The sequence below is a fragment of the Gymnogyps californianus genome, chromosome 3 (assembly GCF_018139145.2).
Source record: "Gymnogyps californianus isolate 813 chromosome 3, ASM1813914v2, whole genome shotgun sequence".
Lineage (NCBI taxonomy): Eukaryota > Metazoa > Chordata > Aves > Accipitriformes > Cathartidae > Gymnogyps > Gymnogyps californianus.
The window spans coordinates 21,470,484-21,498,119 of NC_059473.1; the positions used below are offsets into that span (position 1 = coordinate 21,470,484).

Below are 27,636 nucleotides of genomic sequence, written 5' to 3' on the forward strand. Positions count from 1 at the left end.
AGGCACACGTTGCTCTTTCTTTTGGACTGAGCATATTGGGCTGTCAGCCATGGAAATAAGGTGGCTTTTTTTTTTTTTTTTTTTGGATCATGGAACTTCTTAGGAAAGGTGGTATAAAGGGAGATAAAAGCTCTGACTTAATTCTGGCCTGTTAACAAATGTGTTTGTCAAAGTTGGCTCCATCAAGGTGGCAATGACCATGTCAGTAGCTTCCCCACAGGGACGCCCTTGCTCCATCAGGGAAATGGAGCCAAGAACTGGTGGAAAAGCCACCCAGAAATCGGAGGTGCCTCTCTGCCAGCCCAGGCTGGTTTTGTAACAGTAAGCTGTGAACTGTGTTATCCAGCTTGCTTTTGTCCTGTTTAGGTTTCTCTGTATTAAGCTTTGTCTCCGTTTCTCCTTAGCCTGTGCACTATGATCAATGAATTGTTCTGCATCCTCTCTGCACGCTTTTATCCCTCATTATTAGGTGCCCTCGGCCCTTTACCCATGAGATGCTTTGTCAAGCTGGGGTTTTTCTGTCTTTGTTTTCTATCATCTGGCAGGGTTCAGCAAAAAGGAGAGTGATAATTTTATGAGAATTCCCAGTGCTTGGTGTGCATGTGAATTTGTGGTGGGTGGCTTGCATCTTGTTTGCAGCGAACCAAGAACTCATGCCCTCTGGCCTGGACTTGCTCTGATCCTCTTGAATTGGAAAACATCCCCAAAGCCTAATTGGTTTGGAGGCAATAAAATTCAGCCAATGCTGAGGCCTTGGCAAAGCTCCCTTCCTAAATAAATGTGGTGATAAGTGACCATTTTAAGTTCTCGTGAGTCCTGATGAAATTTCAGGGGTACATACTGGTGGTGGCCCTCTGTCTAGACCATTCCCTAGCTCTGTGAAGCCAGTCCACAAGTGGACATCAGGGTCTTCTGTTTCTCCAAAACTGAAGCGTGGGTTCCACCTGTGAAGTGAGACTAGGGATCCAGGTCAGGCATCTGGGTATATTCCTCTCTAAAAATAGGAGGGATGAAGGTTTTGAGTAGAGCAAACTGCACTAACAAGCTGTCAGGTCTGCCTGTAACATTGGTTCTTGCAACAGCAACCACAAGGCAGCTGTCATTGTGGGGGAGGAGAGGAATAAGAGGGAAGAAATGATTCAGTGGGAGGTGCTGTTCTGGTTGGAGTCGGAGGAGCCTATTCTTTTCCCAAACTATGGGAAAGGAAATGTCTTGATTTAGAGGATGAAAGAGGGCTGCACCTGCAGCGGAGATGTGACAAGAGTTGCGTGGGGTCAAAACAAAACAAACCCCTCAGCAACCTTGGATTGGCATCTAAAAGTGTCCCTGGGCTTTATTTTGCACTCCCGCTGCTCATACCCCCTTGCAGTTGCCAGGACCTGGCACAGGTAGCTGCCTGCATCCCACCAGCTGGTGTGTGTGAACCTGGAGGTAGACCTGGCTCTCCCACTGCAGCCATCGTGCTGCTTGGCCCTCCGGCTGTGTGCATAGGACTGGCTGTGTCTTTGGCACCATATATGCAGACACAGAACTGGGCACACAGATATTTGAAGACTATTTCCTAGAGGGAAAAGGTTTCTTTATTTTTTTTCTGTTCTAATTCACTAATGAAAATCGAACATGACTGTACTCACAGGGGCAGCTTGGAGCATGCACAAAGATCTAAGGTAGGCATGAGAGGGGCAATGAACCAAGCCCAAGCATGGAAAACTAAATCTTCAGAGGTAAATTACTAAAACCATACACTTTGCTGGCTGCAAGGGTTTTCCTGGATTGAGGTAGTCTTTTAATTTTGGCAGATGCAAGGAGCAGTCCAGCATTTCCTCTTTATTCCAGTTCAGCACTTGTTCTTCCAGCAAGCCCTGACTTGATAAAGTCTCCTAGTACCATTGTTAGCAGTTGTCTTTGCTTTGTTAATTTAATCCAACACAAGGGGTTTCCTATTGGATATTCTTGTTTGTGCTGCGTTGCTTGGCTTCTTGTTGGTGACAGGTGGTCAGTTGTTTTCATTTTGGTCAATATAACTCTCATAATCAAAGGAGGTACATGAAGCCACTGAGCCTTTCCAAAGGGAAAGGAGCAGAACAGTAGCGGATGAACCCGGAAGGACAATCTTGGAAAACAAAAAGGAAAATTTATTTTTTTTTTTTCTTTATCAGGCCATGGAGATTTTGTAGGTGATGAGTATTCCTATGAAACCTGGTCACGTGGTTGCTATCTTACAGTTAATTAAGTGAGGAATGTTTTAATGCAATGTTCATTTGTGTGTATCTCTTTGTGAAGCTTTAGGCAGATTGCTTGAGCGTACCTGCCTGAGGCCTCTGATTCCCTGTCATCCTCATGTTCATTGCTTATAAAATGTATTGATCTCACAGCACACATGGGCAGAGCATTTTCAAGTGTTATCACAGCTAATGGCACAGAGCAGAAACATATTTGGAAGGCCCCGTGGGTATGGTTCTCATCACAAACTTGTGTGTGACATGTTTCATTTGGTCCAGAGCTGCCAGACTCCTTATCAAGCTTTAAAATAAAGACATAAATTTTTAAAATACTGTCTTTCTTAAAATATGTCCCTGCTGGCATGAATACCCTAGAGTGAGAGGTTAAAGTTTGTTTTCCCCAGTTATCCATGCCAATGAATATTTGACTTCTGAAAGTTCATGGAAAGTGAACACCAAAGGGTCAGGAGCACATCTGAACTGAATTTGGTCTTAAAGGTGAATGGTTATCCATGGAAATAAGTTTGTGGTATTTGCCCAGCTCCTGAAAAAAAAAAAAAAAAGCGCCTTCCTAAATTCATCTCTAATTTGCTTTTTAATATTTCTCTTTCTGCATGTGATTTCCCTACTGCCTTTCTCCTTGGTACCACTCCTAAAAGTTTATCCTCTTCTATGACAGTGGTGCTAAAATACTGAGGTGACAAAACTGGACAGCCCTTGGTTTTCCACTTTCAAGTGCTCTCTGTGGGTAGTGTAGCCTGTGGTGTTCACTGTTTTGATAGCTGCTAGGTCACATTACCTGTCTATCCCCTGGCATTGTAGTAGTAACCTGGCAGGTCAGCTATTTCAATGCTATTTCCCTTCGCTACCTGGCACCAGCCATACAGCATTTTTATATACTGAATTATTTATGGACTCATAATTATTTAGCATCAATATGTCAACGTTACAATGCCCCTGTTGGCCGTAAAGGAGCAAAATCTTTCTTTAATTAAAATTACATGGTCCGTGTCAACTTTCCTTGGACCCAACCTTTTAAAACTGAGTTGGGAGTTTGAATTCCAAACCAAATACCTGTGTTTTAAGCAAAGACTAAATACAGAGCTTTCTTTCAGCGAGACTGGCCTTGGAAGCCAATAATTTTATGTGTTTTAGGGAGGTTTATGTTATACTGGGGAGTTTACAATGGACTTCATTGAACTGTAGACCACAGTGGCAGTATTTTTTTTTTATAAGCAGCTTCTAATAAGGAGGAAGCAGTGTATAATTCAGACTGTCAGTGTTCCTGTCTAAAGACAAAAGCTTAAGATGCCTCAATGATGGTTTGAAAAACTGCTGAATCTGGAGAGCCAGCTGATAACGAAGGTGGTAGACTGGTTTGTTTTAAATAATGCACAGCTGTCCTTTTTGAAAAAATATTGCATCATTTGGCATTGTAGAAATATACTGAACCACCATATAATTTAATTACACGACCACCCTGCAAGTTCCATGAGCCAAACTCAATCCTGGCATAAGCGGGTGCAAATCCCTCTGGGAATTGCACCCGCTTACGCCAAAGTTAAATTTGATCCAGTGTTTTTTTTCCCTTCTCCCTGAGAGCTTGAAGGTATGGAGATCCACTTCATACTGTGCTGTACTTGGAGCTATTAGTTTTTTTCCACACACAGAGCAACTCTATACTTGATGCTGAACTGACTTTTGTTATAGTTTTCATGAGAAAAACAAAAAAAGTCTCTTGAAGGCAGTATACAAAGCTGGTAGTTAAGTATTTAAGGTTATCATAACCAGAAAGCAAACTCCATCATTTTCTAAGTCACATCTGCCATGGAAACTACATCCAATAGAGACAGCGATGGCCCTTTGTAGAGAGGGACCGGAACAGATCAACCATCTATTATATGTTTAACAAGACTGCTCACTTGATGGCATGCCTGTGATACATAGCTTCCCATCTGATGCTTAGAGAAGTAATTAAGTCTGTATTTGTTTAGGATCTTTGCTTTATCCAAGGTGTGATGCTGCCACTCTCACTTGAAACTGGCCCTCACTTCTTGAGCCTTTGACAGGAAAAAAAAAAACCAAATTCTTTAAGAAACTTCCCACGTGCTCCAAGCATGTACCATAACAGCTCCCCCAGTGATTCGCCACCCACCCACCCCCACCTTGTTATGCCTGCAGGTTAACTGAACGTTTAAGACTTCTTTTAAAGAAATCTAGAGGGCTTCTTTCCACATGGAGAAAAAGACATCTTGGAATGAATAAGAATAATAGAATCTTTGCGAGATGGGTCTGCTGAAGGGGAATGCTCTTATCGGCTTTCTTTTAAACTAAAAACCTCTACCTACCTAAGGTTAACCGCTTGCTGTACCCATGTGAGTGTGTGCAGTCCCACAGAGACCAGAGGTGGCATGGAGCAGTGTAGAAGGTGCAGAGAAGTTGATTCAAATTTTCAGTCTTGCAGGACATCTTGGATAGCTTTGGCTCACTCTGATCAGCCACAGCGAGACAGCATGTACCGCATGTGTATGCCAGGCAGAAGGACATAACCCTGACTTTCTCATTTCCAGAACTTCATTGTAAACATTTGACCGAGATGGAAATCCAGCGAGACTTTACATATGATGTCTTCTGAGAGCAACAGCTAGTGTCAGGAGAAGCCTTGTTCTTTCCAAACACTGAGAAACAAGAATCACTACTGAGTACAGAAGCAACGAAAGGCAAAAACCACTTCAAACGTACCCAAAGTTTATAAAATAGGCACGTAGTCATGACCTTCCTACAGTTACGCAGACATGTACACGCACACATCAGCCCTTAACTTCAATGGGAGTTGCTCACATGTGTCTTTGGACAGATCTTGTCCCTAAACTGATTTATGTCCAAAGGAAACTTGGGCTCTGATTCAGGTTCAAATCAGGTTCAGCATGGAAAATCCTGAACTTGGAGCCAGACCCTAAAGCAGCCCCTCAAAGAGGCAAACAAACACACCAGACCAGCTTTTCTCCCTAGCTAGAGCTCTCTAGCCTCATGCTTGGGTCTAGCACATGCTTTTGCCTCCCTCCTAACTGAAACACAATTATTTTTAAAGGGCTCTTTATTCCACCCAGGAGAATACAGTGCAGGCAATTGGCTAGCAGTGGTGCCTTGGAGCTCAGCCACCTGGGGCAAGTGTGAGACTGCACATGGAGGGAAAAGGAGGAAGCAGCAAGTGATGGAGAGACCCTTTTGCTGCAAGAGCCTGGGAGATTCATCCCAGAGACTCCCAGAGGTTTAAATCTCCTCTGCTTAAAGTGGCCAATACCATGTTGTTTTTACTGAACAGGCTGCTGTTTCTGGTTAATTTGGGTTTTTTGTTTGTTTTGTTTTGCTATTTTTAACACAAGTAGATGTCATCATGCACTTATTTCTGTATTGCCTGTCCTGCTGACAGTGGGGAATGAACTTCTGTGATGATTGCGCATGACTGGGCAAAGATTGGACTTTGGGAAAAAAAGGTCAAACAAATGTGACCTGTCCTTTTCCTGACAAAACAGCGAAGGTGCTTAGATTAGAGATATCTGCTTCTCTTCCTAAAGCATGTTGCTCACTCTTGGTGAAAACTGTTAAGTAACCAAATTAAAATGCAGTATGCTGTTACAACTAAGAGCATCCAGTTAAAATTCATCCTACCACAAACCCCAGCCCGATCAGTTTAGGGATGGGCCAACCAAATAAATATAAGCTGCAGTACAGCCAGTTGCCTGTCATTGAGGAGTTATGTCAGTCTCATACCCAGGTTCACTGGTACCTTCACCTTTGGTTCAAAGCGCACCCTGCTCCGGCACAGCCACCAGGCTGACATCCACCCCAGGATATTGGCAAGCACAATCTCATTTTGGAAAATACATTTTCGTATTTATCAAGCAAAATCTTTCAAGACTTCCATTCAACTGTTTTTTTTACTTTAGCTTATAGGCATTGTTCAGACTGAAAAATACTTTTGGAAACTCAACCAAAAATACCTGTCTTATCACCACCAGATTTGGATTTCTAACCAAATGCAGGTGTGTATCTCATCTGGAAGCATATCCCTCCTGTGCTTCTGAACACAGGTAGAATCTCTCCAAACTCTTGCACCCCTCAAAACTGGCCTGTTTTTGAAAGAGAGCAACCACCTGTAACATCTATTTGACAACAGGACTTGAAGGATTTCCAGTAGCCAAACTGTGCTTTTCCCAGCTGCCTGCCAATGCCATGAAGCAAATCTTTGTTAAAGATCACTCTCATCAAACATACTCATGTTTTTTAAAAGGTTCTCAGCCCATATGTGAGAAGTATATGAGCAGCTTGACTACATATTTCTCCCAAATTTTTCCTATCATCTAACAGAGGCATTTTACATCAACTGGTTTGATGTAATGTTTCTATACTCTTATTTTAGCTACAATCTGAGCACCACCTATTATGCAGGAGTGCATCCAGGTGTATCCTAAATAGCCGGAATTTTAAATCTTGCACTTATCTTACCCTATATTTTCTCAGTTTCAAGGGATAGGTAACTATTAAAAATTATTTTGAAGCGAGTTTACTTTTGCTCTGTGTCCTTTCAGGAAAATCCCCCCCCACACCTTTGCTCACCCTGCAAATAAAGCCCATGAGTTTGATGAGGGAAAACAAGCATATAAGTGCATATTCTGTGTATTAGATAGTACCATTGTAATCCATCCCAAGAAGGGGTTATCTATTGCTACGTTTCTACAGGCCCCACTCTGCTCACTTTCCTCTGCCGGGCACTAACATAGTTGTACTTCTTGTGGTGTCCTGGCTTGGGCCAGAGTTGTAGCCTTTCCATTCACCTCTTTGCACCTTCTACTCTTGAGCAAATTACTTTCACAGTTTTATGAATGACTGTGTATATCAACCCTGAATACTTGCTGTCATGAAGTGAGTGAAGATGTGAGATCAGGGAGAAAGGTGAATCCAAGTTAATACTAAAAACTTCACATGAATTAAGTGATGGTTTGAAAATGTGCTTGTTTCTTGCTGATTTACTGCCTGGCCTCATTATCAGCACCATACTTCCTTTTTCTGTTTCCTGTTTGGAGCCTTGCTTGTCGCATCATTTTGAACCAACACCACAGGTTTTTGGGGAACAAGGTGCTGAGTTAATACAGCACCTTTTGGAGCATTCAGAAAAATGTCAGGCATCAGAATTTCCCATTCATTTTTTTAGATTCAGGCCAACTGACCTGACTGCAGTATCTGCGTGCTTCAGTCTCTGAGGGTGATAGCGTCAGGGGAAACCTTGTTTTCTCCCTGACTCAGGCATGGTCCTTTCTTCAGAGGGATACTGCCAGCAAGGTGCTAATGAGAGCTGACTGTGGGATTGATTTGTGATGCCGGCATCCACTCATCAGGAATGATGACAGATCCATCAGCTTGTTTTATTTTAGCCATTATCAGGGAGAGCAGCTTCTTTAAATAGCCCTAAAGTAGCAAGTAAAACTATTACCTAAATCAAAAGCAATTGCCTAAGTGTTTCTCTATTTATACAGCTGGAATATTTTAACTTAGTATCAGTGCTGCATAGCTGTATAATTAGCAAACATTATCTTTAATAGATAGGTTAGAGGGAATGACTTGGTGAAAATATTACGGAAAACAAGCTGCTGAGTTGTACGAGATCTTCATTAACTTCGTTGGGTTTAGCTCTCAGTGTCTTCAGCTGAAAAATGTTTGTCTGTTGCCATGATCATGCTGATTATCCTGGGACCTTGTCTATGGGCTGCCTTTTACTGTTGTGGTTGGATTCACCTAAAATCAGAGTTCTGCCAAGGCTGATGCTGTCCAAAATCATAAAAGGTGTTATCCTTACCCCAAAGTGCTAGCAGTCCAAATAAAGCGACCTTCTGTGGGTAATACTCGGCTAAAAGCAGGGCTGGGATGAAAGCTGTAGCCTGCTGACTTCCAGTCCTGTGTCCTATCTGTTTGCATAGTCAGTTTTTAAGGCAGTGTACTGACTGTTTCTCGAGGGCTGCTGCAAGGAAGGCCAAGTGTTCAAATAAAAACGACTCATTCCCATGTAAGAGCTGGGGAAAGAGAGGAAATGAAGTATTAGGCATTTGCAGCCGACCCCTGGGAAGTCCTGGGCAACATGGAGAAAAGGGATCTAGAAGCTGGTTCTAGACTGTATTGCAAGACATCCTCTGCCAAAAGTGGCCCTGCTGCAGTCTTCTGGTAGCTGTCCACACGTGGTGCAAAGCTGTCTTTGCCTGCTAGAGACATCAGCCCAGAGGCATGTGTGGCTGCAGGCGATGGGAGCTCCTGGTGCTGCTTTGAGTCTTAAATATTTAACCAGGGTGCCACTCTGCCTATCGCACACTGCCTGAGCAGTTCAGAGGGGCTGGACCTGCAAATTGGTTCATAAAGCAGAATAGGTTTTCAAAAGCACCAAGGGGCACTTAAGCAGTTACCTTTCAGCAACACCTTTGACAATCTCCCTTAAACGCACAAGGCGAGTTTCACTTTGGAGCCTGCCCCCTGTTCAGCAGCAAAGGGCGCTTGCTAAAAAGCCACCCACCATTTCAGACATGATGCTGCAACCTCTCAACTCAATGAATAATGTTTAACAGCGTGAATTTTATTATTTTGGCTTTGAAGGTCCCACGAGGCTCCAAGTTCATAGACAAAACCTCCCAAAATACCCAGTGAAAGTGCAAAACCAGAATTATCTTTGCATCCAGCGCACCCCTGAAATTTACTGGCTGTTTATATTGCTAACTGCTACTGCTGGGAGGAGTCCTATAAATAATCTTGACAATGTGTGGGTTTTAAGGAGAAAAGCATTGTGTGAATAACGATCCATTTGTAGCCTAGAGGCTATGCAAGATCTCTGCTTGCTATTTCTTACTGTGTTTATTCAGGAGAAACCATCTCCAAGAACTGGGTAAAAGCAAGCAGGGTATGTTCTCATTAATGTTGAGATGAGGGGTGGTCAAGCTTTTTGTTATGTAGACAAGGGCTAAATGTAAATAAATCTTCCAGGCCAGCAAGCTTCAGCCCCAAACCCTGCAGTATTATTTGTGGCACGTGTCATTTTAGAGGAATACAGGAGAGAGACACCAATTTCTCCATATACAGTAGATCCTTCACTCCAGCAGCCCACATGCTTTCCTGAAATAGTCCCATGTGGTTTTGATTATAATTCTTGTGTGACTTCTGGTTAAAGACTAGCTTGTCAACATGACTAGGCCACCTCAAACAGATCTTACTGTATTTTTTTTTTCCGGTAAGAGGCAGCCAAGGGAGGAAAGAAGATGATACAGAGGAGTATTATGTTCTTTTGAGGTTTGTTTGCTGCACCTCTGAGTAGAGAGACCACAGTAAGGAAGACAAGTTTGAGTTAAAATAATACACAGATGAAAAAATGAAGGATTCCCTACTGAACTCACCTATTTTTTTTAACTGCTTTTTTTAAAAACATGAAGTCTATGTTCTTGTTTGCTCCCTTGATTCAATATCTAGTCTTTTTTAGTAGAACTTCATTCATCTCAATTTCTCCAAACCACACAACTTTTTTATCAGGCACAAAATACCTTTTTTATCTTCTTAGCAAAATTAATTAACAATGTGGTACAGCAAGCTTTTGTACTTTAGACGTCTCAGGATCTACAGGCACGATCTCAGTAAACACTGAAGTGGGATAACTGACCTGAACGTGCAGTCATGCAATGAGCAAGTACACATATTTCCATGATACCTCTTCTGGGTTTTAATTTGTTCCCTTTGCATTGAGGTTTAAATGCAGACATTTCCAGCTGGTTCCCAGGGTTATCCTCCATTAATTAGTTATTTTTATGTAGAAAATTCACTCAGAAATATTTTTTCCAATTAAATTGCTCCCCCTAACAACAAGCATGTAATACGGTGGCTTACAAGAGCTGAACCCAACAGTGTGTTTATCCCTTTTCTTCCATGTGCCTCCGGCAGTCTCCTGCCTCATTCCAGATCATTGTTTGTTTGCAGAGATGGACTCAGGGAGTCCAACCTGCCTGGAAGATCAGTGTAACTTCAGTCACAGGCCACCTTTGATTTTTCAGATCCAATATCAGCCAACTTTTCACCTCTTGAAACACTGCAGAGAGAAGCTCTTGTTCATCAAATCCTGCAAAGTGCTAATAGGAGAAGTGGCTGCCCAAAAGGGCAGGGGGACCTCTCACATTGCTACAGCTACCCAGTTAGTTTTGACTGACAGAGGAGAGGAGGGGTATGTCAATGGAAACAAAATGCATTTGACCATAATTAACCTTCTGGCTCCATCGTAACGTATGGAGCACCTGCAAAACCACCTACTAAATTCTGGTTGCGTGTTCTCCCTTCTTGTGCAGATGGCAAAGGGTCAGGCAGAGCACAGCTGGAGGTCTGCAGCGGAAACTGCCTCGATGCTGTGGGTAGTTGCTAAACAGCACAAAATGGATAGCTGACTCACCGTGGGTGCTCTGGCCTCTGTATCACATGCGCAAGATGGGGCTGGAGGTCCCAAAATGTACATACTGCTCCTGCTGTGCCATTAAATATTAAGCAGCCGCTGGCCATCACGCACTGGCCTGTCTTGGTTCAAGGCTCGGGGTGCTACTGAAATAAGAGTGATTGTTACAGTCCAAGCTCTGGATCCGCATAAAGCCTGGGAAGCTGGATGTTGGATTTCTTTGCATCCTAACTCCTATTTTAAGTTACTTCCTTTTTATAGCATAATTTCCAGGTGGGAGCATGTATTTCTGTACATTGAGTCTCCTGTTTTCCTTCCTTGATAAGAGTTTTAAATAGCATGCAAGAATTGTCAGCGGGTAGCTCTTTTAATTATTTAGAAATTATTTTCTACATAACTTAGAGAACTCGTGACCTTGGAGCAGCCCCTGGGGCCATGGACTGAGCTGGGTGACGATGCTTGGTCACAGCCCTGCGGTGGCCCCCCGTCCCCTTGGCATGGCCTTGTTCTCGTGCTGCATCCCCACGCTTTCCCAAGCTGGAGGGAGTTGCCTTCAAGGGTGCTCTCATGGGTGCAACCAAGCAAACCTGAGCTGCAAGCTGGGACCATGCGACTCCCCATGTGGATAATAGTGATCTCTCTGCCCTATCTCTTGTCTTTAAAACACTAAAAAGGACCAAAAAAAAAAAAAAAAAGGCACTGGGAATTTACAGGAGCTGTGTTAGGGCAAAAGAGAATCTATATGTTTGGATTAAGCCCTCTCTTTCCTCCCCTTTGAAAGAGAGAGCCTGCAGTGTGTTATGTCAGCCTAGATTTCAATACCTCCAGGTCTTTACAAAGAAACAGAAGGTTGCAATGAAAAATATGCCAGGCTCTAATTTTGGCCTGATGCAGACCGTATCATCTCACTTGGGCTGTTTGGAAGATGGTATGATTTGACTTGGATATATGCCACATCTCATTGTTGCCCCTATCAATCAATCTGGCTCTTAATCTTCATCACCTTTCCTGTTGAGGAATGATTTTTATCTAAAGACACTGTTAGCCAAGGCCCATCCCCTCTTCTGCTGTGTCCACCTAGAGTCCTTGCAGAAACAAGTAAACAATGTCTTTTTCTTTTCCTCTGTTTTTACTCTCGCCCAAATCTGCCTTTTCTTTTTCCCCTTTCATTGCAGATAGGACAAACAGCAGTGCCATTTCAGAATGTTTTTGTTCTGCTGTAGTGATCAGGCACTTTGGACACAGGCGTCCTTAGTCTCTTTCCAGCTATGTTCCACACTGCATACTGGTCCAAGGGCTGGGTTTCATTGTTGAGGGATTTTTTTTTTTTTTTTGGACAAGCATTTCCTTTTTCAGCTTTCAACAAATATACCATAGATATTTCCGTGTATCTCTGTGTTGTCAGCTGTGTGTTGGTTACCCACTTGACTGGCTATACTTCAACCCAAAGGTAGTTACTTTTACAGAAACGTCATTTGTGAAGTCAGCATGGAAAGCAGCCCTGAACTTAAAGTCTATGCTGGGGAACAGATTCCCATGGTTGCCTTTTCTTTTCTTTTTTGCCAAAGACAACCACAAGATCTGTACCTGCAGTGCCTTCCCCTCCCCCCCCCCCCCCCCCCACCTCTCTGCAGCTCCACAATGAGACTTTTGTGAGCCAAAAGCTTCTGGTAAGAATAGCTCTGCTGAACATTTTAATTAGAAATGTCGTTTCCCCTGACCAGTACTAATGAAGCAGATTAAGCCAGTTGCCAGAAAAGCACTGGAGATAGTGGTGGTTCTTTGCACAGGTGGCACACCAGAAGACTGCCTCTGCCAAGCAAAGTAGGTTATATACAGCTGCAGACCTACAGAGCTGGAGGTTCGCTCTTTGTGGGGCATAAAAGAGCTCAAGTTTTATGTCATTTATTTGGCTTGTGGGCTTGAATAATTTTGTATTGGTAGAGCAGGGAAGTTGACTATATGCTTTGCATTTGCTATGGAGGTTATGTATATATTGTACATACATGAATTTTGGCAAACAGAGATACTGGGTGTCTTTGCATTAGTTGTAGCTACTTGTCTTTCTGTGAACTACAGGTTCATAAACTGGTGCTGAAAAAGTCCTAGTATGTGTGGGTGTCTGGGAGCCATAAAGCAGCTTTTCTATCTTGATCCCACTCCCTCTCTTAACACCTCTTTTTGCTGTGGGCCAAGGAAGTAACCATCCACTATCCTCTAATGTGCTAGTCAATAGTACGAGTCAGGATGGGCGTAGAGAAATCAGCTGCAAGCCCAAGAGCCCTGTGCTATAAGCCCTTTCATTTTGCATCTTCTGAACCGCCAGCTGACCCTACATGCCCTGGAATTCCCAGAAACTCAAGTTAGTCTTCCATGAGACCCAAGTGACAACCATCATCAGCTGAAAAGGACCGGGAAAGGCCCTACTTCAAAGCCAGGATGACCCTAAGTGGGGCGAGAACACAGAGGTATCCCCCTTGGCGAGCTGAGCCAAGCTCATCATGTACTCGTGAGACGGGTGGCCACCCTCTTCCCACAGCAGACCATGAAGAAGAAGGTGATGGCAACCTTTGGGAGCTAGCATCCTCCAACCATTGGCTACCCATGGCAAGTTAGACTTGCTTGTGAGCAAGGCCATAAGGAAGGCTCCCACCTCTTGCCCCTTGTGAGCTGTGGAGATGGGAGCAATCAGCACCCGCTTTGCATCTGCAGGGCTCCTCCATCCCATCGGGCATGTAATGGCCCCAGACCATGAGGTTTTGCATGAATGGGAAAGGAGATTGTTCCTTGTGGACCACAATGGCTGTTTTGCTCAGGTGAAGCATGTGAACAGCCCATCTCTGGGCACAGCCTGCAGAGGAGCTTTGTCCCTCTGGCAAGGCATACCTGGCTCCATAGGGTGAGGGTGCTGTGATGCTGTGCCCAGGGCACTGCAAGTGCTTTGATCAGACCCCAGGTAGTAGGATGCCGGGGGGAGGTCTCCTGGCAGGCTCTATGCGGACACGGCCACATCTCCTCTCCCTGCCATGCTGCCGGCAGCTCCACAGTGTTACTACTGGCTTTGATTTAATGTCAGTGAAGATGGGTCAGGTCCTGGGCAGCATTAGGGATCTGTGGTGTTGGTATGGGTTGTGTCTTGTAGCGGAGACATTTCATGTGATTTCGTTCAGACTGAGGATAGCTCTACCCTCAGGCTCTCAGTCTTCTCCGTGCTGCACATAGAAACTTTCTTCTTTTCTTTGCAGCTAAGAAAACAGCTGCAGGAATCAAATTCTACCAACCAAATTTCTGATTCCAAAATATCTTTAATCCAGGCACTATATAAAGAAAATATATTCCTATTCTAGACTATTTCTCTTGGGAAGGGAAAGGTGAAGGGTTTTATTGTGGGTTTTCTTTTTTCTTTTTTTAGGTAAGAGGAATTAAAATAAATTATAGAAACTTTCTATAAAGAATAGGAAAAAAGATTGAGACTGGAAAATGCCAATTGCTGAACCAGGACAGGGGATATGGGAGGAAAAATTGCAAATATAGTACTCTATTTCTTTGAAGTCTGACAAGTATCTATGACAAAGAATGAACACAGGAAAATATTTCAGTTGTATTAAACCAGCCATGCAAGAAAAGAAATGCAGCAGATAATTCTTATTGCTTGGAATATAGAAGAAACTGCCAAAGTCAGCAAGCCAAGCAAGGTACATAAATTCTGCAGGGAGCTGAACAATTCATTTATAGTTGCACTAATAAGCTCTAGGTAGAGTCGTATTTCCTGAGTGTGCATGTGCAGATCTTGTAGGTGATGTGGTTTTTCCTTTGAGCTGGGCAGAGAGCAGTTTCCCTGTCCTGCAAAATTTTGAGATTTCAAAACATATTCCTTTTCCAGCTGGGGAAGAAAGCTGTAACTTTTCAACACACTTTGTTGAGAATAAAAATAAAAGAGAAAGGGAGATAGAGAAAAGAGAGAAACGCTCTTGGATACCATGTCTTCTCCACCCACCCTTTCTAAGGGCTGCCAACAGTACAATGAGTACAGCTTGCGCTTGCAGGGTCTCAGACCTGTCCCTTCCCTGCCTTTCTCCCACCGTTCATGGGAATGCCTCAAAATGTTGCTTTGGTTCTTCACCAGTCAGTCTGTCGTTGAGGTGGAGTTTAAAGGGGGACCTTCCTGTCCCTGGTTAGTGCCCCGAACCTCAGTTCTGTTTCTTTGACTCACTGTTTCCCTCCTGGAATTAAGAAGTTTTTGCTGCCAAAATTTTAGTTGAAACTGGTGTGCTTATGCAAAAAAAGTTAAGGTTTCAATCATTTGGCTTTTTTCTTTAAAAAAAATCACCTTTTTAAATAAATATCTAGATCTGTTCAATTTTTTCTTCCCCATGATTTACTCCATATCTTTTCTTGAGTGGCCCGTATGAAGGCAGGAGACTCCAAATGTGTGGACCACTTTGAGCAAGAATAGCTGTTTAGTGGAAGGAGGCACGGACAGGTCATAAATGAATTCTTGTCATGTGGATGTGGTTCTACTTTTCACACCTCTTCAGCCAAGCTTGCTTTTGTGCTGTACAGTGATACACAACAGAACAACCCTCTTCCTTCCTCTTTTTCGTGAGTGTTAAATCTCACAGTCTGGTGGCCAAGTGCAGAAACCATTCTGACCTATGTGAAGGGCTATGGGAACTACTTTCCTGGATCAGGAGCCAGCAGTCTGACGTTGCATTGGTTCTGGCGATACCTTATTGTCCTCTGGTCTCTTCCAAGGCTTTTGCTATTACCTTGCTGCTGGGCCCTTACTTCTCAGAGCCATAGGCTTTCTTAAAGTCACAGATGTATCTTCTGTGCAGGGCATGCCATCAGCTGATGCCTGATGTATGCGTGTGTGGTCGCAGGCTGGTTAGCAGAGCCTCACCCGGGGAATGCCTCTGTTTTGCCAGTCTCTGTATAACTTTTTGCCCCGATCTCAAGTTTTTTTCCTCATGTCATCTCCTTGAGTGTTCTCTCTCTCTTTACTGTTTTTTGTTACTGTTGAGACAGCAAATGGGAAACACTGGAGTTGATAAATATCTACAGCTCCATTACCAGCCATTCGGAATTTCACTGCAGGCTATCATGTAGCCATGGTTGAAAGACGCAATACTCTGAGTAGCTTTGTAGCTTGCTTATCCCACTTTATATCCTGTTACAGGACCCTGGTGCAATATTCTTCCCCCATCTTCTTTCTTCTCCGAGTACTCTCCGAAACGACTCTGATTAGAGAAGACTGTGGAAGAAGGGAAAGAGCATCTGTCTGAAGTACAGCCCAGGTGGTGACGCTGGGGCGTGCACAAGAGTAGTGGGATTGGTAGAAAACTGTTGGAATTATGTGTTAGGTTTTCAAGCATGTCTTACAAGTGATTTCTGCTGGTCAGGAGGAGGGACGACCACGGGAGGAATGATTAGCTAGGGGGACAGGGTGTTTGAGGGCAGGCTTTGAAGGCTGGTCTTAATGGATGGTTTAAGTGGTTTTAATGGATGTTGAGGATTTGCTTCAGAGGAGAAGGATTACAAGTGACGTTAACTGAGAGTCCAACAGTGTGTTTGGTATGGCTCATTTTGGGGAGTTATTGAGCAGTTTTATTTAAGGATGTAAATACAGAGAAGTGTCAAGAATGGAGACATTTGCCATAGGCTCTTTGTATAAATATTTGTGCTGAGAGGATGACCTTCCCTAGCTGCTGTGTAATTGATGACATCCACCGCTGCAAGAGCACTGTGCTAAGTGATTTTGGCACTGGGCTGGGGCTATGAATGCTGTTTGCTCTGCTTTGCACTGACATGGTAGCAAAGACCAGGAAGATACCCTCAGGACCAGGGCTGTCAGACAGGATGCCAAAGCAGGCTGGGCTGTGTGAGCACACGAAACCAAGGGAGGTTTAACTGGGGATGCTTGGGCCATGTGCTGCTTGTTGCTGATGACTGCATGTGGCTCAGGCATCCTCTTCAGGCATGTCTTGGGGCATTTCACAGCACCATGCCTGGATTCGGTGCTGCCCCGGGTGCATGCTGGCAAGAGGCACGGTCAGAGAGGCGCATGCGCAGACAAGGTGGTCTCCTCTGTACCGTCTCTGTTTGCCTACGGATACTCTGATCTGCATCAGCAGCTGGCTCACAGCACTGTGAGATCCCAGAAGGCAGCACAGAGGATGACAGAAGAGTTTCTGGAGGCAGAGAGGACTCTGTCTTATGCAAAGACCAGGTGATTCATGGTCATCTCAGGCAAAGACAGCACAAGGCTGAGACCTGGGGCACCATCAGGCACGTGTATGACAGTGAGCTGTTCAGCTGCGCAGCACCAGCCTTACACCCCTACTGCAAGCGAGGCTGCAGGTGAGGACCGATCACGCCAATGGGGAGGACATCCTGGTGCCATCAGCCCACAGTCAAACCCAAGTGGCATTGCAAGCCCCCAAGGAGCCAGGCAGCGAGGGCACAGTATGCTGGGGAAGGTGCAAATGAAACAGCTGGGGCTGCTGGGTCATGGTGGCTGCTGCTCTCGTTTCTCTGCTGAATATGAAAGTTGAACCATAATCCTCATGTGACAAGTGACCGTGAGACTCCGGCTGTCACAACACTTGTAGTGCAGATGGGGGGAGTTGTTAAGCACTAAAACTTCCTTGAATTCACTTGCACTCTGTTTTTATTAACAGTATTTCATAAACAGATTTATGTTAAGGTTTTTGTTTTAGTTAGCTTAAAATTTGTTGTTTTCTTTTAAATACTCTGTTTCATGTTATCATTTGATTAAATAAAGGGTTACTTTCGGAAACACCTGAACTTCTACAGTGAAGGGCCATAACCCAGAGGAGGACACCCCAGCTTTTTCCAAATGGTGGTCAGACACACGGTGGCTTACCTGGTTTTGTCAGCAGATGGCCATAAAATAAGATGAGCTTTGTGTGCAGCAAATTTTAAAATGTCCTCATCTGGGCATAAATTGTGATCCTCCAAACTACCGACCAAAAGTCAGTGTGTCCTTTTGGCGACAAATTAGTTCTCTTGAAGCTGGTCTGACAGTCAGCCTGAAAGCTGCCACAAGTCACCTCCTGGCTTCCCCAGGAAGCCTCCCCGGTAGGCTGAAAAGTCAAATAACATGAATTAACACTCTGTAGCTGCTGTAGCTTTTCAAGCAGAGCTGGAAAAGACTGCTTACTCATCACATTTAATCCGCTCAAAAACGTGTTGGCCTCTCAAATAAAAGTAGAAGCATCCAAAACTCATGACATTGCATGATTCTTCCACTAAGTAATTTGTATCTTTGCCTACTCTGAGAGACAGATTTAAGTCATGACTTGCATTCTTCTTCTTTTTTTTTTTTTTTTCCCTACTTCTGGAGATATAAAATGAGTAATTCATTGCTCAGAGGTACAAAGCTAATATGACTGATCATCTGACATTGAACTTTTTTTTCCCAAAGACTTGGCTAGTCTGTGCTTAAGAATATCATTGCACGTTGGATGAGATGATCATCTCTGACTCAGTCCACGCAGGTTTTCAACTGTGGTGCTGTAAACACAAGCAGAACTCTGATGAGCAAATTGGCAGGAAAAAGCCAGACTGTCTGAAAGGAAGCAAAATTGAGGAGGACAAGCACTAAGCTTTGAAAGAGACTATCAGGCACGTGCAGTGTGACTTGTTCCAAATACATTTCGTAACAGTTTTGTTACTCACTTAAATCAGGAGACATGCGAGTGACTCTAGCCAAGCTATAAAACCCCCTCCCCCTTTTTTTTTCCTGTTACCTGTAAGAGAAAACTTGTGTATTATTAATGTAATAAATCAAAGGTACTTCCACAGACTTCTAAGTATTCATCTTTTTTCCATATATTTCTTTAGGAACCTACATTGATCTGATGCTGTCTAACAAAAGTACTGATCTGATGCTGTCTAACAAAAGTACTATTTGCTGGGCAAGCAAGTAACAAGTATAAGCCTGAAAGGAGGGCATGATAGTGAATGTAAAGCGAGAGAATGTTTGCTCTTTGCCATATTTAATGCTGAACTTAGATGTTTATGTATAGGGTGCCTGCATAACCTCTGGATGTAAGTGTCTTTGTGCCTTAGCTTCTTTCTCTTGATCCTACGGGTACCCAAGTGTTATACCTAGCGAAAGAAGGCACATAGTTGCTCAAGTGCAAAAAAATAGTCATAATGGACTAATGCAGGTATCCAGCATACCATGTTTCTTCTCTTTCTGCCTTGTAAATGGAAGATCTTTCCTCTCCTCTTGTTTGTCTGATACAGGTAAATAAGGCAGGCTTTTGCTGAGCTGGGTCATCCCTTGACGAGGTGTCTGGATCTGTTCATCCTGCTGCTATACCTGACAGTGCTGCCAGTAGAGTCCACCCAAATGTCCTGTATTGCTTCAGTGGATGGTGTACTATTTCTGGAATACCTAAAGCTGTACAGAACAGCCAGTCCTATCCTGAGCACTTGCAGAGCAGCCAAAGGGCCAGCGATTGCTTCGTTTTCCTGCTCCAGCAACCTCTGCCTGTAGTGCTTTAACAAAGGGCCAGCTGTAGAAAAGAGATTCTTTGACAAATGGTACTACTCGTCATTTTGTTTCTCAGCAACTGGTTAACTGGGTGTCTTTTTTTCCCCCTAAACTTTTCCACTGGTGCAGGCTTTGCCAGGGCACGGGAAGGTGCTTTTGGCTTTGTGTCAGAAGTGTGAGCAAGGAAGTTTCCCTGTGGATTTTTTTCTTGTGTCTGAGCTTCTTAATATTTAGATGCATCAGTCTTTCATTCATCATCTGCTTCATGGCAATGTCTGGAAATACATTAAAGCAAACTGTAATAATTTCTGAGAAATGATTAATTCTGGAACAAATATGACAAATTTCATCTTGTGTTTGGCTGAACTCCGCCTGAGTGACTAACAGCTCTGAGAGAACTTTCCAATTGTCCCTCTTGAAAGTCAACCTCTTTGAATTAATTCAGCATCCTCTATTTTGATTAAGTATGTGTCAGCTTATTGTTAGTGTGACAGGGAGATATGGGGCTGTTTGTTTTCCTTTTAGTATTATACAAACAAGCTAATTATGACTCATGCACAATACGTGCCCTCAGTGCATGATAAGGGACATGAATGATAAAGCATTAACTGGACTATGTGCAAGCTTCTTTTGTGGGTTCAACAAGCAGGGACTGAGTAAACAAAACACAATACTTTTTCTTCCTCTAACATCTTAGCAATTCCTCCTTTCCAAGGAAAGCAGTGTTCTTTCAAGTCTTATTTTATACTGAAATAAAGAGATGAAAGAAGACGACAAGTCCTCTATGTAGGCATCACGAGCCCAATCTGATATCTCATCCTGACTCTGATGTCTTCTTACAGATTGGTTGTTTTCAGCTTATTTGCAGCGTGATTCCTTCCTGTCTCCAGTACTAAGATTTATTTGATAGCATTCGGAACAAATATGTATTCATTCTGTCCTACCACCCTGAAGCATGCTACTATGGCTTTTTCTAATGGGCCAGAAGTAGAGCCCTTCCTGTTATACCCTTGTAAAAGAGAAAACATCAAGACACTCAATATGTAGAATATCTTGTGAGCCACAAAAGAAGTATATGTTTTCTCTTCTGGAAAAAGTGTTGTTACTTGGTGCTAATTTCTTCATTTCTTTCTTGCATCTGTTGGACAAATGCTTTGACCATGGCAATCCATGTAAGATAACAAATCCACTGCAGGGTGTCTGAGTATATGGAAGAAAAATAACACAGGAACTTGCAGAAAGAACAACTGGGTGCAGATGGAGCTGAAGCAGAAATATTGGTGACAGATGTTCTTCCTGGCCTGCTGGAGGAGTATGCACCAGACAGCATCTTCATCATGCCGCGTGACGTCTCCTGCTTTGGAAAAGTGAGACATTACATGATGATTTTTACAACTATGTAATGCTGCCAGAGGAGGTGAAGTGCTGCAGCACCTCTGCCTGTAAACACCTTCGCCGTAGCACTACTGATTGGCAGGGGGACCATAAAGAGAGGGAAGGCTCTTTGGAGAAAACATGCACCAGAAGATTATGCTGTTGACTTGTGAAGCTTGGCAGCTACCCTCCTTATAAACACCTTCTCCACCGGGCAGTAGATTGTAAATAATGAAGGAACTGAAGGTGATTTGACCAGAGTACAAGATGAGACAGATGTCCACACCTGCAGAGAAGGAGCTCTGCTACTACATATGATGTTGTGCAGGGTGGGCTTTACCTTCCTAAAGAGTTAGGGCTTGGTGCGCTTCTCTGTACCTTCATTAGCAAATAATGTAGGTGCCTTAAGGAAAGGGTAACATGCACCTTCCCAAACCCACAAACCTTTCTTCCTCACTTCCAAATTTCTCCAGAGGAGCAGCCAAGAGAAGGCGGCCCTAAGCTTTAAGAAACTTGCTACTGTAACTGCTGTAGGTTTTTCATTCCCTGTAAAGCTATTGCAAGATAGGTACACACATCCTTCGGTGGGTAGCCTAAGCTGATGCTGAAGTACAGAACGTAGATTTATTTTTGGTATAAAAAAGAAGATTCTGACTTTGCAGCTTGAAAGTTAACCTTTATGAGCATTTGTATGATGTGACCCTTTGTTTTTCTGTGGATATTAATATCAGGTGAAATATGATTTTTCAAAGCATGATTATAAATTAATATTTGCATTAGCAATCAAGAGGCCGGGCTCTGTGCTACGTGCAGTTTCCCTTCTTAGCTCAGAATTCCTCTTGCACTGTTGGAAAATCTCCTTTGCGCTGATGATCCCTTAGTTATTTTGCAGGGAGGTGACTGCAGAATGGGTGGACTCTGTGCAAAAAACATCAAGATTAAATTGGCAAAAGCCAGCAAAATAGAGTGCAACATGGCTCAGGCTGCATTCACTTAGAGCTGGAGCTGAGAACCAAACAAGAAGCTGATGCTTCCACCTCTTCCTATTGCTATTTCAGAACAGGAAAGCCTTTATCGGTGTGCAATCCTTTGCAGATCAGCCTCCACCACAAAGACTGTTTGGAGTTTTCATTTTTCATTGGGATTTTCCCTTTTTAAAGAATTTTCTATTTTTAAAATTAATAAGAAAGAATGCTTCATGCATCTCAAAATAAAGCATAGGGTGCTGTAGGCATTCTTGCACAGCTCAACAGTGCTATTTGAAGATACAGCAGTAGTTTTTAAAAGGAAAGATTAACAGGAATTGTGAGGAATTGACAAAACATTTCATGAATGCCAGAGGAAAACATGGAATATCTTGTCACCAGCTTTGGACAATTTTGCAAAATTGCTACTCTTCTCCCCGCCAAGCAATCGCTCGTAAGGTAAAAAGCCACTTGGTTGTTAAAGAAGGAAAAACAATTTTCCTTGCTCCAGAACAAAAGCACCATGATAATCAAAATGCTGCCGTTTCACCTCGCTGTAAAAAAGGTCAGAGTTTTGGCTGGAGGCCATGTTGCAAAGCGATCTGCTTTGTCACTTGAATAGGTTGGCTTGGATCATGAAAAACCCTAAACTGGGGCAGTAGAGAGAAAAAGGAAGAAAGTGTTACAGCCTGGGAAAGGAACAGAGATTTAATAACACTCATTGCTTGTTTGTACAGCATTAAGGCAAGAAAGAGAAAACAAAGCCCCTTCCAGGATCCCCACACTAGCTTGGAAGGCGTTTCCATGAGGCTAGTTATGCTTTTCTATTGTGCCAGTCCTGACCAGCGTGAACCGTGCAGCAAGGACATTGTCCCCGCTTGCCAGGAACAACAGAACGGATGTGCAACACCATGCTAAAATTTACACTAGGCTGACAGATACATTCATACTTAGTTGGCTGCTCCTTGGGGCTTGATCTGAACGCTGTCCATGCAGTTAAGTTGTTCTCACTGTTTTAAAAAAAAAAAAAAACAAAAACAAAACAACAACCCAAAACCACATCTTTGGCAGGGGAAGGAGGTGACAGTAGTGTGGAGCAAGAAACGTGCATGTGTATATTGGTCTGTGGCGCAGAAGGGAATAGTTCATGGTGTGCTTAGCAGTACGTAGCTGTAGCTGAGGGAGATGGAAAGTGTTATTTCTGCGCGTGAGTTGGAAACCGCTGGGGTTTGCATTGCAGATGGCTTTACCTGGGGCTGTCAGTGGTGGGCAGGCTGGTGGTGGCAGTGATCTGCCAGGTCTGGGTGGTGACTAAGCCACATGGAGCTCAGCTCACCTCCATCTTGAGGGAAAGGGAAAGAGAGGCTGTGCGTCCTCTGACAAGGCAAAGAGTGCCAGAGGAGGGATAGTGACCCAGATCTCATGCGCTCGGCAGGGGCCACAGGCCAGGTGTGTGCTCAGGGCAGATGAGGAGGGTGCAGTGTCGTCCAAAAAGCTTCTTCATACGTGAAGACTAAGCTGGGGTATAACAAAAAAGCAAATTACGATTGGCCTGAGAGAAGTGCTGAGAAGAATTGGGACTGGGAGGAAGGAGGAGGGTTTGTGCCATCATGGTCGTGCCAGGCTCCTGGTGCTCTGGTTCAATTAACACCAGTTTCTCTTGAGCCACTGGCACTCGTTGCCCTGAGTAAGGAAATTTGTGCTTGAAAGGGGACTCCAAAGCACCAGAGCTAAGGGGACCAGTCGGGGAACGTACTGGGACTGGGGACAATGTGGCCCATCCAGCTGCAAGCCGTCGGATGGGGGAGAGAAGAAAAGGGCAGACCTGCACGTGAGGGGAAGGAGAAAGAATAGACCAAGAGCTGGGGGCTGCAGGTGGGAGAAGGAATTACGATAGTGAGGTTTGAAGGCCTAAGTCATTCTGATGTCAACTAGTTTTTAAGGGCATTGCATTCTCTTGGACACATTCGTTCACATCCCTTCTTTTCCTAGGGATCTCCCAGCTCTTCTGTACTCCAAGCAGATCTAGGAAGTTGGTTTTTTTCACCAGGTAAAGAGACTTTTCCTGGATTTTACCTGTATGTCTTTCTTCAGGGAAAATACAAGCGCTTTTTTTTTTTCATTCCTCCGCTGAAATGTACTAAGCTTCTCCTCCTGCTCTCTAGGCAGCTGCCCCTTGGGATAGGAAAAGGAAATTAAACAGCTAATGGTTATGCTTTAATTAGGCTTTATTGGAGTTAACACAGCTTATGCTCTGCATATGTGCTGCAGAGAGTTAGACACTTAAAAAATTCTGTCTTTGCTATTATGAGTTTATGAGAAAGGAAGCCCAAGGAAGATCAATACATCCTCTGTGTAGATTACAAATGGTTCATGACGTATGTCCACAGGAGCTGTTTTTAGTGAGGGTAGTCTAGTTATTATGGATTTGACATGAACTTGGCCTGGTGCCCTGAGGGAATGCAATGTAGGCATAATTTGGTCTTCCTGTAATTGTCTATTTAACTTGGCAATCCAGAGTAATTTTTTCCTGTGAAATGAGACCGAGACGTCACTAAAGCGGCGGTCAGATTAATTAATGAGACATAATAATACTCCTAATAAAAGCTCATGAGCTGAGTCCTCTTCCCTCCCCTTTCCTGTCCTCCCCTGCTGAGAATGCAGCTTCCCAGGAATCCATGAGTCACACTTCGTAAAGGAGTTTCTTCTTTAGTTGACGCAAACAATACAGCAGAGAAAAATAATAAGTGCAGAACCATCTGTTTGATGAAGTCCTTGACATTTTATTTCATTTCCCCCTATTGCATATTAAAGGAAGTAAATAGAAAAACATTTGCTAATTATACCACTGTTTACTGATTGCTGGGGCGGCTTTTATTGTATTTGTCAGAAGCGCTAGCCCATCCTGCAGTCCCAGCTTCAGCATCCTCCTTTCTGCTTTGTGTGAGAGGAGCACAACAGCAGCCATGGGTGCTCAGTAAGGCTTTTGAGCCCTTCACCTCCAAGCAGCTCACACAGCGGTGGAAATGTGCCTCTTCTGTGCGGGCGGGAAAGCTGGGAAAGGTGATTGGGACTGCACGGTTTTGGGGTAATGTGCTGAGCTAATGGCAGAGCCTGAAGCTGAGGCTGAAACCTTGTCCCTGAGGTTGGATGTTGGGAGGGAATGGTTGCCAATTCTTTTTGTGGGGCCAGGATTTTGTGCTCTGTGTCTTGGCTTTGCATTTGGGCTCAGTAAAGCTTGACAGGGAGGCTGAATGGCAAGCGCTTCGCTGAGACTTTGATAGCGTGCGCGGCAGCTGCTGTCTGCCGTTTTGAAAGAAATCTCCTGAACAGGCCGCTCTCGCTACCTCCTTCCCAATGTGTTGGACCGTGCACTTGTTTCCCCGTCTGGTTCCCTTTGTAGGTATAGTTTTATGGCTTAAAAGTGGTCCCTGGACAGTACAAGGGATGAACAGTAAAACGCAAAGCCTCATCCCTCCCTCTGTCTGGGATTTGGATTTGGCTAATGGTCAGAGCAGGCCAATGCTATTTGAAAACAAGTTGGTGGCCAAAGGCCAGTTATATTAGGCAGCTATTTCCTTTGCAAAATCTAAGCTATTGGCACTCATTAAAAGTGACAGCAATGAATCAAATGGCTGTGAACGAAAGCAGTTTTTCTCCCACCACACCATGTAAGGCCAGTGCGAGAGCAACTTGGCCTCGCCCATTACTAGGAAGGGAAAGATTTGCAATGCCAAGGAGGACACAGTGACCTTATCTAGGGATGAGGACACTAGGAAATTCAGAAACACCAGCTTGGCTTTGGATGAGAATTCAGTGCTGATGAAAGAATCTATTTCTGGTTATTTCCTTGGGTATAAAAGACTTGACGAATTTTCCAGTCCACCATTTGGACAGATTTAAGTGATTTTATTACTTATAATTCCGTGAAGATTCTATCAGTATCCCTGGTCGTCCTGATGGGCTGGGTGTTTTGACTCTCCTCTCTAACATCGGCTCATTCGGACAGGTTTATGTTCCTTGTGCTGTAAAACTCTCAGTTCAGAACACAAACAGTTGAAGATATATTTCTCCATGGCTCTAACCCCTGGTAACACATATGCTAACTTGGCTCCAAGGGGTGTGCATTGCACACTGGCGTGTTCTCTCAAAAGTTATCATGAAAGGAGTTATTTTAAAGCTAGAGGAAGACGGCTGTCTGATTTTGAAGGAGGTACCTGGGGTTCACACCACCACTGGTTTCCGCACGTGGAAACCGTTCACTAGAGCAGGCCCCAAATGGCAAGAGGCATCTTCCAGACTCCAGGGTAACAAATCTGGGAAAGTTCAAAACTGATGCACTGGCTGGAATCCATTTATTACATTGACTGTTGACTACACGAAATAACGTAGCTTATACGGATAACTTCATAATGCAGTTACATCTTCTGACAAGGAGAAGTGTGCAACACAGAGAACCCTCTATTGGTTCCCAATTCATTTTATTTGGAGGAATCTTGGTGTTTGCAGCAATGGTCTTAGCTGGTAGATGAAAGTGCACATGTGTTTCTTTCCTCATGATATCACTCATTCTGTCTGGTGGTCTTTTGTGGCTTTCTGTCTGCAAATCCTTTTTTGAAATGTGATTATACATAAAGGAGAAGTAATAGTTAACTTTTGGTTTGTTATGGCTGCTTTGGAATTTTTTTTGAGGATTTTTCTTATTATGCTAATAATGTTCTATTGATTCATGGGAAGGAAAAGGTACCTGCTTCTTGGAGTTACAGTCTCCCCACTGTGTTTTCTACTTGTTTCCTGCAGTGATTTAGAACCAAAATGGGGGATATAAGATGCAATAATTTCATCCTGTACTTCTCATATGTAAGAATCTTGAACCAAAAGAGGTAAATCATGGGTATTCAAAGAACTTCCAGTTTCCACCCTGCAAAACTATGGGCTAGGGCTGCATCAGTGTATCATGGTAGAGAATGGTCAGGCAGCAAGTCCTGAAGCAGCCTTTTTTTATAAAAGCATTAATAATGAAGCTGTGGAAAGTTTCTTTCCACCAGGTTTGCAAAAAAGGGAATGGATTCCAGTCACTAAAATGTCACAGGTTTATTTCGTCTTATTCTGACTCAGACCACTTCTCACTCCATAAAAATGGCCGTGTAATGTGTGTGTATTTGTGTATGATGTCCTTGCTAAACCTTCATAAATGACGTCGAATGTGCAGACTCCTCTTTGCTTACTTCCTCGTGCTGAGGGTGCCCACAGTTGCCGACTGATCTAGCAGAGCCTATCTGTCTGGTGGTGTCGCACACAGACCGTCACAGACCATTGCTGCAGTGCCGTCTGAAGCACAAGCGCTGAAAAGAGCATGCTGAAGGGGTGCCACCTCGCTGGGGTGACACCGAACCTGGGGAGCTGGAGCTCAGAGAGCTCCAGGACAGACGAAGGATGCATCCCACCTCAGCACACCACCCTCCTCAGAGGGATTTTTGATTCCTTTCTGCCCTCAATCTGATCTTTTCCTTACTTCAGGTGATGTGCCATGGCTGCTCCTGGGATGCCTCCGGCTGAGCAGCGGAGGCTGGAAGACACTGAAGAGGCCGTGAACCTATGCTACTACAAAAGCGTGTTGTACCTAAGGGCTTGTTTAAAATTTAAATCTCTCTACCTTCAAATCGGACCCATGGCATGTTAGAGGCAGATTCACATGAAATTCAAAGCCTGAAGGTAACCCCTGAGAGCTGCCTTTTAGACTCATCAATATAGAATATTTGCAGCCAACCCAGGTTTAGTTGCAATTGTGCTAAGAGCTAGTACCGCTGCCTAAACTGTGGAAATCCCCAGCACATTAATGGTTTGGATTTGTTTCTTTAAGTCTCAAGGACTGGTATATAATACTGGGGATGAGACCCAGACCTTGTTCCAACATGTTCAAAGGCATCCAAAGGTGTGATAAACAGGTGAATGAGACGCTCACTGTGACCAGACAGCTGCCCTGATTTTCAGAATGATGTTTTTTTGTGTGAATGCCTGGGGCTGAGGGCTTTGTGCTAGCAAGGGTGGAGGAGACAGCTGATCCTTTCTCTTTGTCAT

The 27,636-nt window shown here is 43.8% G+C and overlaps 1 long non-coding RNA gene across 1 annotated transcript in view; it reads left to right on the forward strand.

The window, feature by feature from the left end:
- The window catches only part of LOC127014822 (uncharacterized), a 35,754-nt gene extending 8,335 nt beyond the window's left edge, over positions 1-27,419 (forward strand). Inside the window, exon 3 of the long non-coding RNA XR_007766223.1 lies at positions 27,076-27,419. This is a non-coding gene — a long non-coding RNA (uncharacterized LOC127014822). The remainder of the gene's footprint in view (positions 1-27,075) is intronic.
- Positions 27,420-27,636: the final 217 nt, after the last annotated feature.